Consider the following 14,334-nt stretch of genomic DNA (forward strand, 5'->3'; position numbering starts at 1 on the left):
AGGGGTCATTACTCCTTGGTAGGAAGCGATACATAAAAAAATTGGTTCAACAAAGCATAAACATATCAGTGCACATGTACACCATATCTTCTTAACAATAGTTACACATAAGTTCTACAAGGAGCACGAAGTTTAAAAATTCTCCAGCGTGTACAACACACCCTGCTTTTACACTGAGGTATGTGTGCAAGATTGGTACACGCTTCAATTGTGAAGAGTGGTTGAATTTATATGTTCAAAGGAGATAGTAAATTAAAATGCAAAATAGCGCTAAAAAAGTTGACACTAGCTTAATGTAGAAGCAGTAACAGACGTGTTTACAATGTTACCCAGTAACCAAACACTATTGCTCATACAAAACCATTTGCAGGAACTTTAAACATAGTACATTTATCCAGAATACTTTATGCACCTAAACAAGATAGAAAATCAACCGTAACAGAAGGTTAAGCCACAGTACCAAGTACCTAGAAATGTTTGTCACTGCGGCATACTAACATACAGGTTTATATATTGTAGGTTTGATGCAAGTCAATAGGTACAAAACGTTAAAACTATAGCTTATTGTAGGTTTTGTGTACAAGACAGTGCATTGAAGAAAACTTATTGTACATGGAGCATGTGAAACAGAGAACTCCAAACAATTAAAATGTTCTTTTACCAGTAAGTGACAAGTCAACATCCTAGTGTACATGTGAAATAGACTGAAAGAAATAGGAAACATATAGTACACTGATGGAAATATATTAATGTATTACATGTCATCTAACATAGGGTAACAAACCCTAAGAACACCACCGAATGAAAAATAACTTTGATTCAACGCAACATGTATAATCAGTGAAGATGTTTATCATAGATTACTAATGACACATACAAATCAAGGGTTGTGGAAAGAGGTTTTCTAGAACTGCAGATGTTAAGTCCCATAGTGCTCAGAGCCATTTAGAACTGCAGAATGTTTAGATACCTCCAGTATCCAGCAGGTACAATAAACCTTAACGTAACATAGTAGCTAATTATGCAAAAATTATTGCACTTTGGTTTTGGATAGTATCAGAATTACTCTTTTGGAGGGAGATAGTGAATTCAGTGCAAAATAATTCCTAAAAGTCAGTCAACAATAACTTAATATAGAAGCAGTAATAGTCATGTTTATATTGTCAACTGGTAACGAAAATACATTCCTCATATAATCTCATTTACAGGAACTTTCAACAAAATAAATTGATCTAGAAAACCTTACACAGATAATTAAGAAAATCAGTGGGGAACATAAAGATAAATCACCACACCAAGTGCTTGAAAATGTTTGTTACCATGGTATAATAAGATACTGGTTATGCTGGTACAGATATTCTGCAAGCAAACAGGTACAAAACATTGTAAGTATAGACCACCATAAATTTGCTGTGAGCTGAAGAAACATATTATTCATAGTGCACATGAGAGACAGGAATAAAATAAGTAACATGCATTTGTACAAATAGGTCACTATGTAGCATACAAATGGGAACATGTGACACATTGCAAGAGGTAGGAAATTCATAGGAAGAGTGGTATGATCTCAGAAATATATAAATGTATTAAAGATTATATACTGTCGGGTAATAGACCCATAGTAAGAAAAATTACCTGATGAATAATAACTTTGAATTGAATTCATGACTGACAATGTTCATCATATCTCATTGATAACAAATGCTATCAAGAGTTCTGGAAGGAGGTTTGCTAGAATTATGGAATGTACACAAATCTCTAGTGGGTATACTAAACCTTAATGTGACATAGAAGCTAGTGGTGTAAAAAATAGTTACATGATTCGATTATATACAGTACTAGATTTTTTTTACTTCATTGAACACTGTAAATTAAACTTAAGACATTGCCAAGGAGACATGAGAGATAATTTAATTACAAACACAAATAGTCATGTTTATGTTATCAGCTACAATATATTACAGAACATTTACTGGAGTTTTAACCAAATACGTTCATGTAGAAAGCCTTACACACTCTTACTTGAGTTAATATTCTACATACAATATAAAAGAAGCTTGGACCGGTAGCATGATGGTGTGTAGGGTTAAATATTTACAGGTTTTTCCCCTCATGTTTCATTGAATTAACTGGCTGTGGGTACCCACAAGAGTGGTACAAGACAGTCACATATATATCCTACACAATTAATTTTAAAAACCACAACTAAAGTAGTTATATATGATAGCGTGACTCTTCATACAGTAAACAGTATTTCTAAAAAAAAAATAAGGGTTTATAAGTGAGCTGGACAAATACAGCTACAACAGACCACTGGACATTTCATTCAGTTTCATTTTAACAATTTCAATACCTGTACTTTGAAAAACTTATCACTGCATGTAGTGTGAAACAATAATGTATTCTATACAAGAATATTAGAGGTGTAATATTACTATAACAAATGTGTGGTAAAAAGCAACACCAGAAGTGGAACACAGCAAAAAGAGCAGAACAAGATGAATAACTGTCACCTACCTATAAAGAAAAGAGAACAAAAACGAGTATGCTACAACATTATTAAAATGAAAGTAAATGAAATGTCCAATGGTCCATTGCAGCTGTAATTTTTCAGGTCACTTATGAACCCACACAACTGGTTTTCGCAACTTCTGAGTTGCATCTTCTGGTGCAAATATAAATGCTATGTCGCAGTGTAACAATTGGCGTGGCAAGGTGAAGTCTTCAATTGATAAAAAAACCATCGTCAATTGATAAAAAGGTTACCGTCCATGATCAACATCATGTCTGTTAAGTCGTGAATTGTGCACTTTCCAACTAAAACACGTTCTTGTCGGCCTATGTCAAGCAACAAAATGCCTCTCATAGATGTTATTTATGTAGCTACTGGGCCAGTTAGTGACAATAGCCGATAGAGTCGTGTGTATTTGCCACCAACATAACAGTTTATAAAATCAGCTAAGTGCATCCTGTGTGTTGTCAAAGTGTGTGCTGTGACTGCCTTCTGGTCTTTTTATCAATTGACGATGGTCTTTTATCAACTGAGGAGGGCCGAAAATTTAATCTTGACATGCTGATTGTTACTCTGCGGCATTCTGTAGCCTATAACATAGGTTTTATATTTGCACCAGAAGATGCAATTCAGAAGTTGCGAAACTGATTGTGTGGGTTTATAAGTGAACTGAACAAATGCAGCCACAGTGGATCATTGGACATTTCATTCAATGTCATTTTAACAGTTTTAATCCTTGTCTTTAAAAAAACTGTTGACTGTATGAAGTGTCAGAAGGTTAGAGGTGGAATATTACTATAGCAGTTACAAGATGAAAGTAACGCCAGAAAGGAAACATGGTAAGGAGAGCAGAGCAAGACAGATACTGTCACCAATCTAGAATAAAAAGAGGTCTACTTGTAGCAAACTATAAATTAAACCTAAATGCTGTGACATGGTCAACGAGATACCTCAAAGTTAGACGAGCCGTTTCTTTATATAAATGCTACATAAGATCTTATAGTAAGAATGTGAAGAATCTCCTGTTTCTATCAAGATGATTTTAGAGACCAATTTCAAAGAATATTCTGGAAATAACTAAGAAAATGTATATTGTATTTACACGTCTGGTGAAAAGGGCTACTTCGTCTATTCTAGCATCTGACTCAACTACATAGCATCATAGTAGCTAAGAAACGTTAGATTCTTTACTCAATGTGGCAAAAAGAAGGACGTGACACAGATAATAATACTGAAGTAAATGCTCAAAAGCAAAATAGTAGATGTATCATAATTTACAAGGAATGTTAACATGGATGACAATGTATGGTAACAGAAGCAAAAGCGCTGCAGTAAACATGGATTGACAAATGAATCATTTACAACATAACTGCCAACGTGTGGTTACGAAATATTGTCCGAATTAGGACAAACGTATTTGAAATCTAACCTTTTTGATTAAGTTACCATGTGCTTCGGTTCAAATTTCATTCTTGAGATACCATACCAAGAATCACCATGCAGCTTCAACACTTTACCCGTTCTAATTGACTGTATTGTAGCACCTATTGAAGGAGATATTACAGGTGTCATCCTTGCATTTGAATGAATTACTACAGTTATCTGTACGACGAGTTGCGAACTCTTTCAAACATTCCCTGATCATCAAATAAATGTTCACAAGACCACTCAAGTCACTGTTTCAGTTCTTCAGTCACGCCAACGGGAGTGCTGTAGGCTTACATTTTGAGATGACCCCAGACAGAAAAACCCGTAGGCTTGTGGTCAGGTTATCTCGATGACCAAGATACAGAGCCAGCTCGACCTACACATCTTGGACTAGAGTGAAACTCATATAGGGGCTTCCGGTAACACAACCCTGGTTCGATGCTAGGCCACTTGAGGCGCTGCACGTTGATCAGTCCATCACCTCGGATTTTTTGCTGGATGATACAAAGTCGTCACCACTTATTTTTGTCTCGTAGTAAAGAGAAGCTGCTTACATTAATTATCTTCCTGTTTACGACTTATTGTGTGAATTTCCCTTCTGGAATTGCGTTGTGAATATACTGCTTGATTTTTGCTTACATCAGTAATACTGGGTCCAGTAAATGATTCCATAATTTTGTTTCATGTGAAGCAGAACCTGATTGCATCGGATATTGTTTTGTGGACATCTGTTCCTGCCTACAATTGCAAGTGTCAACTGCCCAATTTAAATGCCTTATAAATATATTGTGCCTAGTCTACTTTCTTTTAGTTCCCATCTAGTTTTCGTACTTACTCTTATCTAATAATCAACTCCAAAAAATTGCTCTTAGCACGATAGAACTTAACATCTGAGGTCATCAGTCCCCTAGAACTTAGAACTACTTAAACCTAACTAACCTAAAGACATCACACACATCCATGCCCGAGGTAGGATTCGAACCTGCGACAGGAGTCGAGCGGTTCCGGACTGAGGCGCCTAGAACCGCTCTGCCACAAAGGCTGACAATCTACTCCATATTGGTACCTTTTGTCAGAATTGCTAACCACTTTATTACGTCTTGTCATGGAATGAGCATGTATTTTTGCTTTTAATGGTGCTGCCTCTTGCAGTAGAGTATGCTCTGTAGTGTTAGTGCCAGATTAAGTAATTATTGTCAGGTCCTATTATACAACAAAAATATTCTACATCGAAGTACACTTTTATACATGGGATTGTGTTGTATAATGTAAATGTATTTGCACCGTACTGAATGCTACTGTATTTAGTCAGTTCTAGTTGTACAAATTTCACTAGTAGATCAAAAGAAGAAAACGTAACGTATTATTTGCTTTAAATTGTCATTGGAGTGGGAGGATGATTGAACCACAGTAATTTCTGTTAAATTATATTGTTTCTAGTGCCTGTTAACAAAACGTGAACACATTATTTTGAGTATCTACTGTTGCAGTTTTACCATTTGCAAAGAAGAATGCCTTACTTACTAAGACTAAAGAGCATACTCAGTTGCAAGTGCGGAGACCCCACTCGTTCTGTGACATGATGTGATATATTAGCTGAATACCAATTCTGTCAAAAGCTGCCTTCATGGAGGTCTCCATTAAACGCGAGAAAGTACTAAAATGGGAACGAGCTAAAATAAAGTAGAACGGGAACAATATACTTATAACGCATTTAAATCGAGCAGTTCACACACGGATTCGTAGGCAGGAACAGATGTCCACAGAACACTCTGCGACAAAAGTTACTTTTGTTTCATATTAAACAAACCCAAAATGGAAAAATTTACTCCACCCACAATTACGGATGCACGGAAAAATAAGACATAATACAATAATCAAAAATGGCTCTGAGCACTATGGGACTTAACTTCTGAGGTCATCAGTCCCCTAGAACTTATAACTACTTAAACCTAACTAACCTAAGAACATCACACATACCCATGCCCGAGGCAGGATTCGAACCTGCGGCCGTAGCGGTAGTGCGGGTCCAGACTGTAGCACCTAGAACCGCTCGGCCACCCCGGCCGGCTACAATAATCGCTCTTCCCGTTTAGTAAGTTGCTAATATAGGTTGCAGTGAATATAAAAGGCAAAAGAGAGAACTGACCTATTTTGTAGGCCTGTGTTTAACACGATAATGCGTGACTGTGGAAAGATGTGGAAAGACGGTTAACCAGTTTTTGCGTCAGAATTAACTTTGGAATAAAATGACGCTCTTAAATCGGTATCGGACTTCGCTGTCACACTTAAGACTGCGGGATTGGCGGCCGACCCATTGAATCATCGTATTAAGACGACCAACAACGAATATTTGCTTAAAAACATAAAAATTGTCAGACGAGGACAAGGAGTAAATTAAATAATACAAATAAATAAAGTAAATATTCATATTAGTGTAATCAGCTTATTTAAAACAACATGATGAAACACCACATTTTATTCTATCTGATTACTAAGACGGCTGCGACACACTAGAGAGTTTGTCATAAAAACAAATCCAGAGTGAAAAAAAGTCATAGGACAATCTCTGCGATCGGAAATTGTGATGTTGGCAATAAATTGTGGGATTAAAATACGAGCAATATATTCACGATGAAATTAAGGTATTAAAATACATACAAGAAAACGCAATCAGGAACACAATGCGAAGAAACCAGGTTCTGTTTCGTGTCATGTCAGATAATTTTTACCTTTCGACATGTGCTAAGACGCAATTATTTCCACTTGATACTGGCCACACGGAAGAAATTGTAATATTCAGTTTCACAAACAAATAATTTTACATTTAAAAGGCGAACACCAAGTCAGTTACAAAACTTTACATGACTGTAGACCCCTGTCATAAGAAATTAATTTTAGTTTTTTTTTACTGGGATTTCTCTAATAAATTACTTTGCAAGGTTACAAAAACATGTTGCTTACCAGTATAAATGAAAGATATCATCATGTAAAGCGATATTTCGAATTAAAAATATGGATTTTCGCACCACATTTTCTCATGTTCAAACTTCACAGCTAGGTCTCGACTGGTACTGTAGTTCTTTGTTTCCAGGACCTTGCACTTCTGATGTTTTGAAGTTGTGTGTATTACATGTCTTCTTACAGTACATTAACAGCAAAATGTGCCGTGCTCAACCATGCATGTACAGTATTCCCCAACCGTTGGGTAGAGCTGACATTTGAGGGCCATTAGATGAGTAACTGAGCGAGAAGTTTACATTTTAAATGCGTCTTTGCCGACTAAAACAATATTTCCTACTGAAATCAGTGGAAGCTCGAAACCACACATTTGCAATTACCTCGCGAACAGTTCCTATTCGGAACTATGTTTACTGCAACGTATACCTTCACCAATGTCAGTTTTCGATACAAATTGTGATACGCCCCGTATATTTTGCACAACAATGTTAATTCCATTTTTAAAATCATAGACATCATGTCCTTCACCAAGAAGAAATGTTTAAACCCGAGGAGAAATAAATGTCATCTCAACGTTTACGAAACGCGGTAAACTTCCCTTCGCTGCAAGCGAAAATTTTCTTGATTTAAAAAATATACAAGGTTTTTTATATTCATTCCCCCTATATCAAAATAAACAGCCTTTCTTCCACCCGCAAGGTATAACTCCTACTTTGCGCACCAGTATACATCATTCCGCGTGAATAATTCAGCAAGACGAAGAACCGGCCATACCGCTGGGAGCGCCCGTCGCGTTTCCGCCGGTGACGTTTCATATTAATAATATTCCCATCGCCGTTTCCTTGTCGACGTTTCCTCGTTATTTTAACTGTTTGCTCGAAACCGCTTGGGAAGTTCTGGAAGAGGTTTTATTCAATTTCTTTCTTTTCTCGATGCAGTAGAGTCTACGAGTACGTTAACAGCTTTCAGCCGCTTGTATCACTGATTTTTACACTGAAAACTCAGTAACTATATTTGCTGCCAGGACGCTAAGGAAAAATAATGAGAAAGGAGACGGAGTACAGGCGTGTTCTTTAAAAAAAAAAATAAAGTTATCTGCACTGCTTTATTTGAACGGAGTGTAATGCAGCCTTAGCGAATTTTTCAGAACTGTAAGAAATGAAACGCAATGCAAAAAATGTACAAAGATATCATGTAAGACGTTCCAGCGCTAAGATTTACCTTCTGTTCTGAAAGTTTAAGTCGAGTTAGCAAGCATGAAACTTTCTGTGAGTTTTTTTGATGGTAATGTCTATGGCAACACGATAAGTCGTTGAGAACTGACATATTTTCTCGAACTTTATGCGTTTCTCTTTGACGTCATGAAAGTTGCAATGTTTCTTTAAGGTGAGCAGTCATGTGACTACTGTGACGCGGCGTGCATTTACTTATTGTATATATTCCAATCGCTGTCTTCCCCTCCAGGTATAGCTCTCTGTAGTACCACGGAAATAACTGTTCCTTCTTCTAGTCGATGTTATCCACATAGTCTTTCCTCGGCTATTCTGCCGAGAACTTCCTCATTCCTTACCTTATCACCTAATTGTAAACATTCTTCAGTAGCACCACATATCAAAGCCGTCGGTTCTCTTCTGTTCCGTCTTTCCCACAGTCCATGTCTCATTACCTTGCAACGCTGTGTTCCAAACGTAGATTAGCAGAAATTTCTTCCTCAAATTAAGAATTAGGTTTCATACGAGTAGACTTCGTAGCCAGCGCTAGTCTGCTTTCTATGTCCTCCTTGCTTCATGCGTCATACTTAACTTTACATTCAAAGTAGCAAAATTCCTTCACTGTTTACCTCGTGCTCAACAATTTTGACGTTAAGCTTCCCACAAATCTCGTTTCTGCTACTTCCCATTACTTTCATCGTTCTTCGAATCTCGTTCAATCCGTATCCTATGTCGACTGTTTATCCAATTCAACATACCCTACAAATCTTCCTCGCTTTCACTGAGAACAGAAATTTGTTAGCGAGCGTTCTCATTGATCTCTTTTCACCCCAATTTTAATCCCAGCCCTGAATCTATTTTTTACTTCTTTTGTTGTTTCTTCGATTCAAAGACTGAATAGCAGGATAAGAAGACTACATGCCTGTCATACAACCTTTCTGATGCGAGCATATCGTTCTGAGTTTTACATTCTTATTGATCCTTCTTGCTTTTTATGCATATCGTTTATTACCCGTCTTTCCCTACAGCTTACACCTAACCTCAATTTTCTTTTCCATGTTTCTGTGCATTATTCTTACCAACAACTTGAAGGCGTGAACAGTAAGACTAATTCTCCGATAATTCTCCCATATATTTGCCACTGGCATTTTTGGAATTGTGTCGACGATATTCTCTCGAAAGTCTGAGGGTGTATCTCCAGTGTCATAGATACGGCACACCAATTTAAGTAGTCAACATGTTGACATTGCACCAAAATGATTTCATAAATAAAAGAATATTATACCCGACTTCTGCCTTATTTGATTGAAAATCTTCCAAAGCTCTGTCAAACAGTACAATATTAGATCTCCAATGTCTTCCAAACCGACTTCCATTTCTTGTTCTACAACGTCAGCCGACAATTTCTTTCCCTCGTAGAGGCCGTCAGCGTTTTCTTTCCGGCAATCTACTAGCATTAAGTTTAACAGCGGAATTCCTCGTTCACTCTTCACGTTGTCACCTTTTCTTTTAACTTCATCAAAGGAAATTTTGACTATTCTGTATGCTGATCTGTCCGATCACAACATCTTTTTTTATTTCTTCACGTTCCTTCTGCAGTAATTCACCTTAGCCTCTCTGCAATTTCTGTTTATTTCATTTTGTGACCTATAGTACTGTTCTCCGTTCTTTTCTCGTACATTTTTCTACTTCCAGCTTTCGTAGATCATTTGAACTATTTCTTCTGTTACTCAATGTTTTTTCAAAGTTAGCGTCCTTGTATCTATATTTGTCTCCCTTCCATGATTGCACTTTTTAGAAACGTTGATTCCCCTTCAGCTGAACGGTCGACTCTAGTATTCCTTACCACACTAACTACAGTCTCAAAAAATTCAAATACGCATTATCATTCCTTAATATTTGCGTATTCTAGTTCTTTTCATATTGATGCTTTCTGATACCAGCCTACTCTGAGTTTGCACCTGTCCCTGGGTACACCTTTCAATCCAGTGTCTGATTATGGACCCTCTTTCTGAACATGACTTTATCCTGCTGGTACCTTCTTGTGTCTACAGAAATTTCCAAAGTACACTTCTTTTCCTTCTTCTTCTTCTTCTTCTTCTTCTTCTTCTTCTTGCGCCTTTGTTCCACATCGGAACAGTGTCGGCATGGTTAATAAAGGATTTTTCATGGTCAGTTTATGGGTGACCGGAGGCTCTACCTGTCGACACCCCGTTACCCCCCAGGACGGAATACATGTACCCGAACTGTCGGCTTGTCGCGTTATTAATGTGAAAGTGGGCGAAAGTTTTCTCTGGCTCTGGCTCTGAGCACTACAGGACTTAACAGCTATGGTCATCAGTCCTCTAGAACTTAGAACTACTTAAACCTAACTAACCGAAGGACAGCACACAACACCCAGTCATCACGAGGCAGAGAAAATCCCTGACCCCGCCGGGAATCGAACCCGGGAGAAAGTTTTCTAAATATTCGAAAAACAATGTGGAAATGGGCCTGATATACATCTAATGGGATGTAGGGAACCGTCTAAAAACTACATCAATCCAATCCAAGCTGTCCGGCAGACCTACCGTAGTCGTTTAACCGGCGAGGAGATTCGATCCGGGGCCATGCATCTCCCCGTCGCGGAAGCGGTGCTTTAACACACACAGCGGGTTTTGCCAAGTATATCTCCTCTACTTGTATTCATTATTACTAGGTGAAATGTATTTCAGAACTCAGTCTTTCTGCCCGCATCTCGTGGTCGTGCGGTAGCGTTCTCGCTTCCCACGCCCGGGCTCCTGGGTTCGATTCCCGGCGGGGTCAGGGATTTTCTCTGCCTCGTGATGGCTGGGTGTTGTGTGCTGTCCTTAGGTTAATTAGGTTTAAGTAGTTCTAAGTTCTAGGGGACTGATGACCATAGATGTTAAGTCCCATAGTGCTCAGAGCCATTTGAACCATTCTCAGTCTTTCTCCTCTCTCATTCTTACTTCCCAGCTCACATTCACCAGTAACAGTCTTCTGTCTTTTCCCCTAGTATCATGTTCCAAGTCTCTATGATTATTATATTATCATATTCCTTTATATACTGAACTACCTGTTCAATATTGTCGTATACATTCTCTATCTCATTATCTTCTGCTTTTGACATCTGCAAGTATACCTGTTATTGTCGTTGGCGTTTGTTTGTTGTCACTTCTGAAGACAATAATCCCATCTCTGATTTGTTCAAAGTACCCACTCTCTGACCTACATCTGCATCTATACTCTGCGAACCACTGTACCAGGTATTAGGTAAATTCGAGTATGGAGCGCGGGGAAAGCGTTTCAATGTTTCTGTGCCTTTTGTGATTAATCTAATCTTCACGATCTTTATGGGACGCGATATGTAGGGCATCGTAGTATATTCCTACTGTCATCCTTTAAAGCCGCTCCTTGAAACTTTCTTAGTAGACTTCCTCCGGATATTTTCTGTCTACCTTCAACAGTCTGCCAGTTCAGTTCTTTCAACATCTCTCTGACACACTTCCGCAGGATAAAAAGAATCCTGTTACTATTCGTGCTTCCCTGTCTGTATACGTTCAGTTTTCCTACTAGTCCTCTTTCGTTCGGGTCCCACACACTTGAGCAATATTCTGGGATGGATCGCACTAGTGATTTGCAAACAATCTCCTCTTGTAGAGTGATCGCATTTCCCTAGTGTTCTACAACTAAACCGACGTCTGAGATCTGCTTTACTGCGGCTGAGCCTATGTGATCCTTCCATTTGTTGTCCCCACTGTCACACCAAGATATTTGTATGAGTTTACCGATTCCAATTGTGACTGACTCATATATTTATCGGACACTGTGTTTTTTGTTTTATGAAGTGCGCAGTTTTACATTTCTGAACACTTAAAGCAAGTTGCCAATTTTTGCACAGCTTTGAAATCTTATCATATTCTTACCGAAAATTTGTACACCTTCGTCCAGACTATACTTCATTGTAGATAACTGAATCATCGGGAAAAAGTGTGAGGTTTCTATTAATATTGTCTGAAAGGTCATAAATATGAAACATGAACAGCACACTTCCCTGGGGTACACACGAATAGTTCTACAGCTGTTGATGACTTTCCATGCAATATAACATGCTGCGTCCTCTCTAGCAGGAAATTCTCAATCCAGTCACAAATTTCATTGTTATCCCATACGATCGTACTTTTGATAATAAGCGTGAATGTGGCATTGCGTCAAATGCTTTTAAGAGATCGAGATATACAGCGTGTACCTGTCTCAAAAATATGTGTGAAATCTTATGGGACTTAACTGCTAAGGTCATCAGTCCCTAAGCTTACACACACTACTTAACCTAAATTATCCTAAGGACAAACACACACACTCCCTTGCCCGAGGGAGGACTCGAACCTCCGCCGGAACCAGCCGCACAGTCCATGACTGCAGCGCCTCAGACAGCTCGGCTAATCCCGCGCGGCGTGTACCTGTCTGCCGTGATTCATGGATTTCAGGATGTCATGTGAGAAAAGTGCGAGTTAGCCTTGCGTTGAACTACATGCGACATCACAGCTGGTTGCAGGATCGCAGCTCGACACACCGTCTTTTCCATTTCCTTTCTCTATGTGATATGAGACCAACAGATCATGTACTGACATGTGGCACCTGGAGAGCAAAAAGTAATGGAAAAGTGATACTTTAGGCCTCTCCATGTGGCTTGAAAGTATTACTCATATGATGAAGTCTTGCGTAGAGAGACAAAAGATCCGGTTTGGAGTACCGAGCTAGTTCACAGCTTGAATCTCTCAGAAATGTTTGTATTAAAAACTGACGGATGGCTTCCTTTTAACACCTCACATGTCAGTGTTGCTTTAAAATGTAAATCTATTTTAGACGCAATCATACTGATAAAGCCACGTGGTGCAAAAATTATGAAGATTTGCATGACTAGAATCTAGAAAGAAAGTAGTACTGGTAGAGCTGGTTGATGTTTACGGTTTTTTTACTATTTTAGGATTGGAAGAGACAGTGACACGTTCGTGTTACAGAAACATTTAATGTGTACTTCTATGAGGATAAGATAATTCTATCGTAAATTATATTATAAATAAAAAGCTGGGAGATGTACTCCCTTCATTCATCCTCATCATCACTCATCCTTCCTTGGGCTTAGTAATTAAACAAATTTTGTTGTGTCACTTCTTGTCCTATGTCTTGCTGATGAAAGTATACATTCTTGGGTTTCTTTGGATTGTCATCTACCGAAGCAGATGTTATATAATGATTATTATTTTCTTTCAGTTTTAAACGTACAGCAGTTTAAGAGAGTGCTATACCAGATGAATGTCTCTTTCATCGACAACGCATTATCTGTCGGTTTGGCGCTTGTTGCTTCTTCTCCCATGCACAGTACTGATCGAATATGAGTGAAAGACAGTGGAATTTGTATGAGAGGAACTTGTGTGAAGTTTTCGCAAAAAGCAGCGTAGATAAAGAGAATGCGGGTTAACAAAAGCCTTGAAGCATTGATGACTTGACGTAAGACAGAAAAAAATAGCGATCGTTTAAAGAATGCAGTAATGATTACCTGTTCATTTAGTCTGTTTTGACCCATTGCAACCAAAATATTGTTGGTTTATTAGAATGATTCATTAAGAACCTAATTATCTCTTAGTAGGAACGACGTGTACGCTTTTTGTGAGTAGTAATATGAGACGTTCTTAGCCGTACAAGCCAGAGTAAGCACTATGGAGCTTATGTGTAGAGATCTCCTATTGCAATTTGACCAATTTGTATTATTAAAATATTCATATTTTATTTTTCGGAAATTGTTCTTGTTCCTAAATCTAAACTGACATATTTTATTTTATGAAGTCTATCTGAAAGAGTACACTAGCGCGTAAACGTCACACATATCGACTGAGCGCGCCACCGCTGAAGTAACATTACCACGTGCACGAGAGGAAGTAGTAAGCTGCGCAAGAAAATCAAAAGATCACTTCTTCGGAATCCCGTAACTGTCTCCCGTCGCGACGCATAAGTTTGAAATTCGGCTCACAGCAGCCAACAACGCTCCTCTGCACTGGATCAAAAACATGGCGTCCTGCAAATGTCATCCTCGGACTCAACGATGCTTCCAGTAGCAAGGTGCCCACAAATGCTAAAAGAAGCCCACAATTTCGAAGCCCGACATGAGCTTTAATGTTGTCACATCGGTACCAAATTTCAGCACAATTCTGCTTAATGCCA

The sequence above is a fragment of the Schistocerca serialis genome, chromosome 5 (genome assembly GCF_023864345.2).
Source record: "Schistocerca serialis cubense isolate TAMUIC-IGC-003099 chromosome 5, iqSchSeri2.2, whole genome shotgun sequence".
NCBI classification, from domain to species: Eukaryota; Metazoa; Arthropoda; class Insecta; order Orthoptera; family Acrididae; genus Schistocerca; species Schistocerca serialis.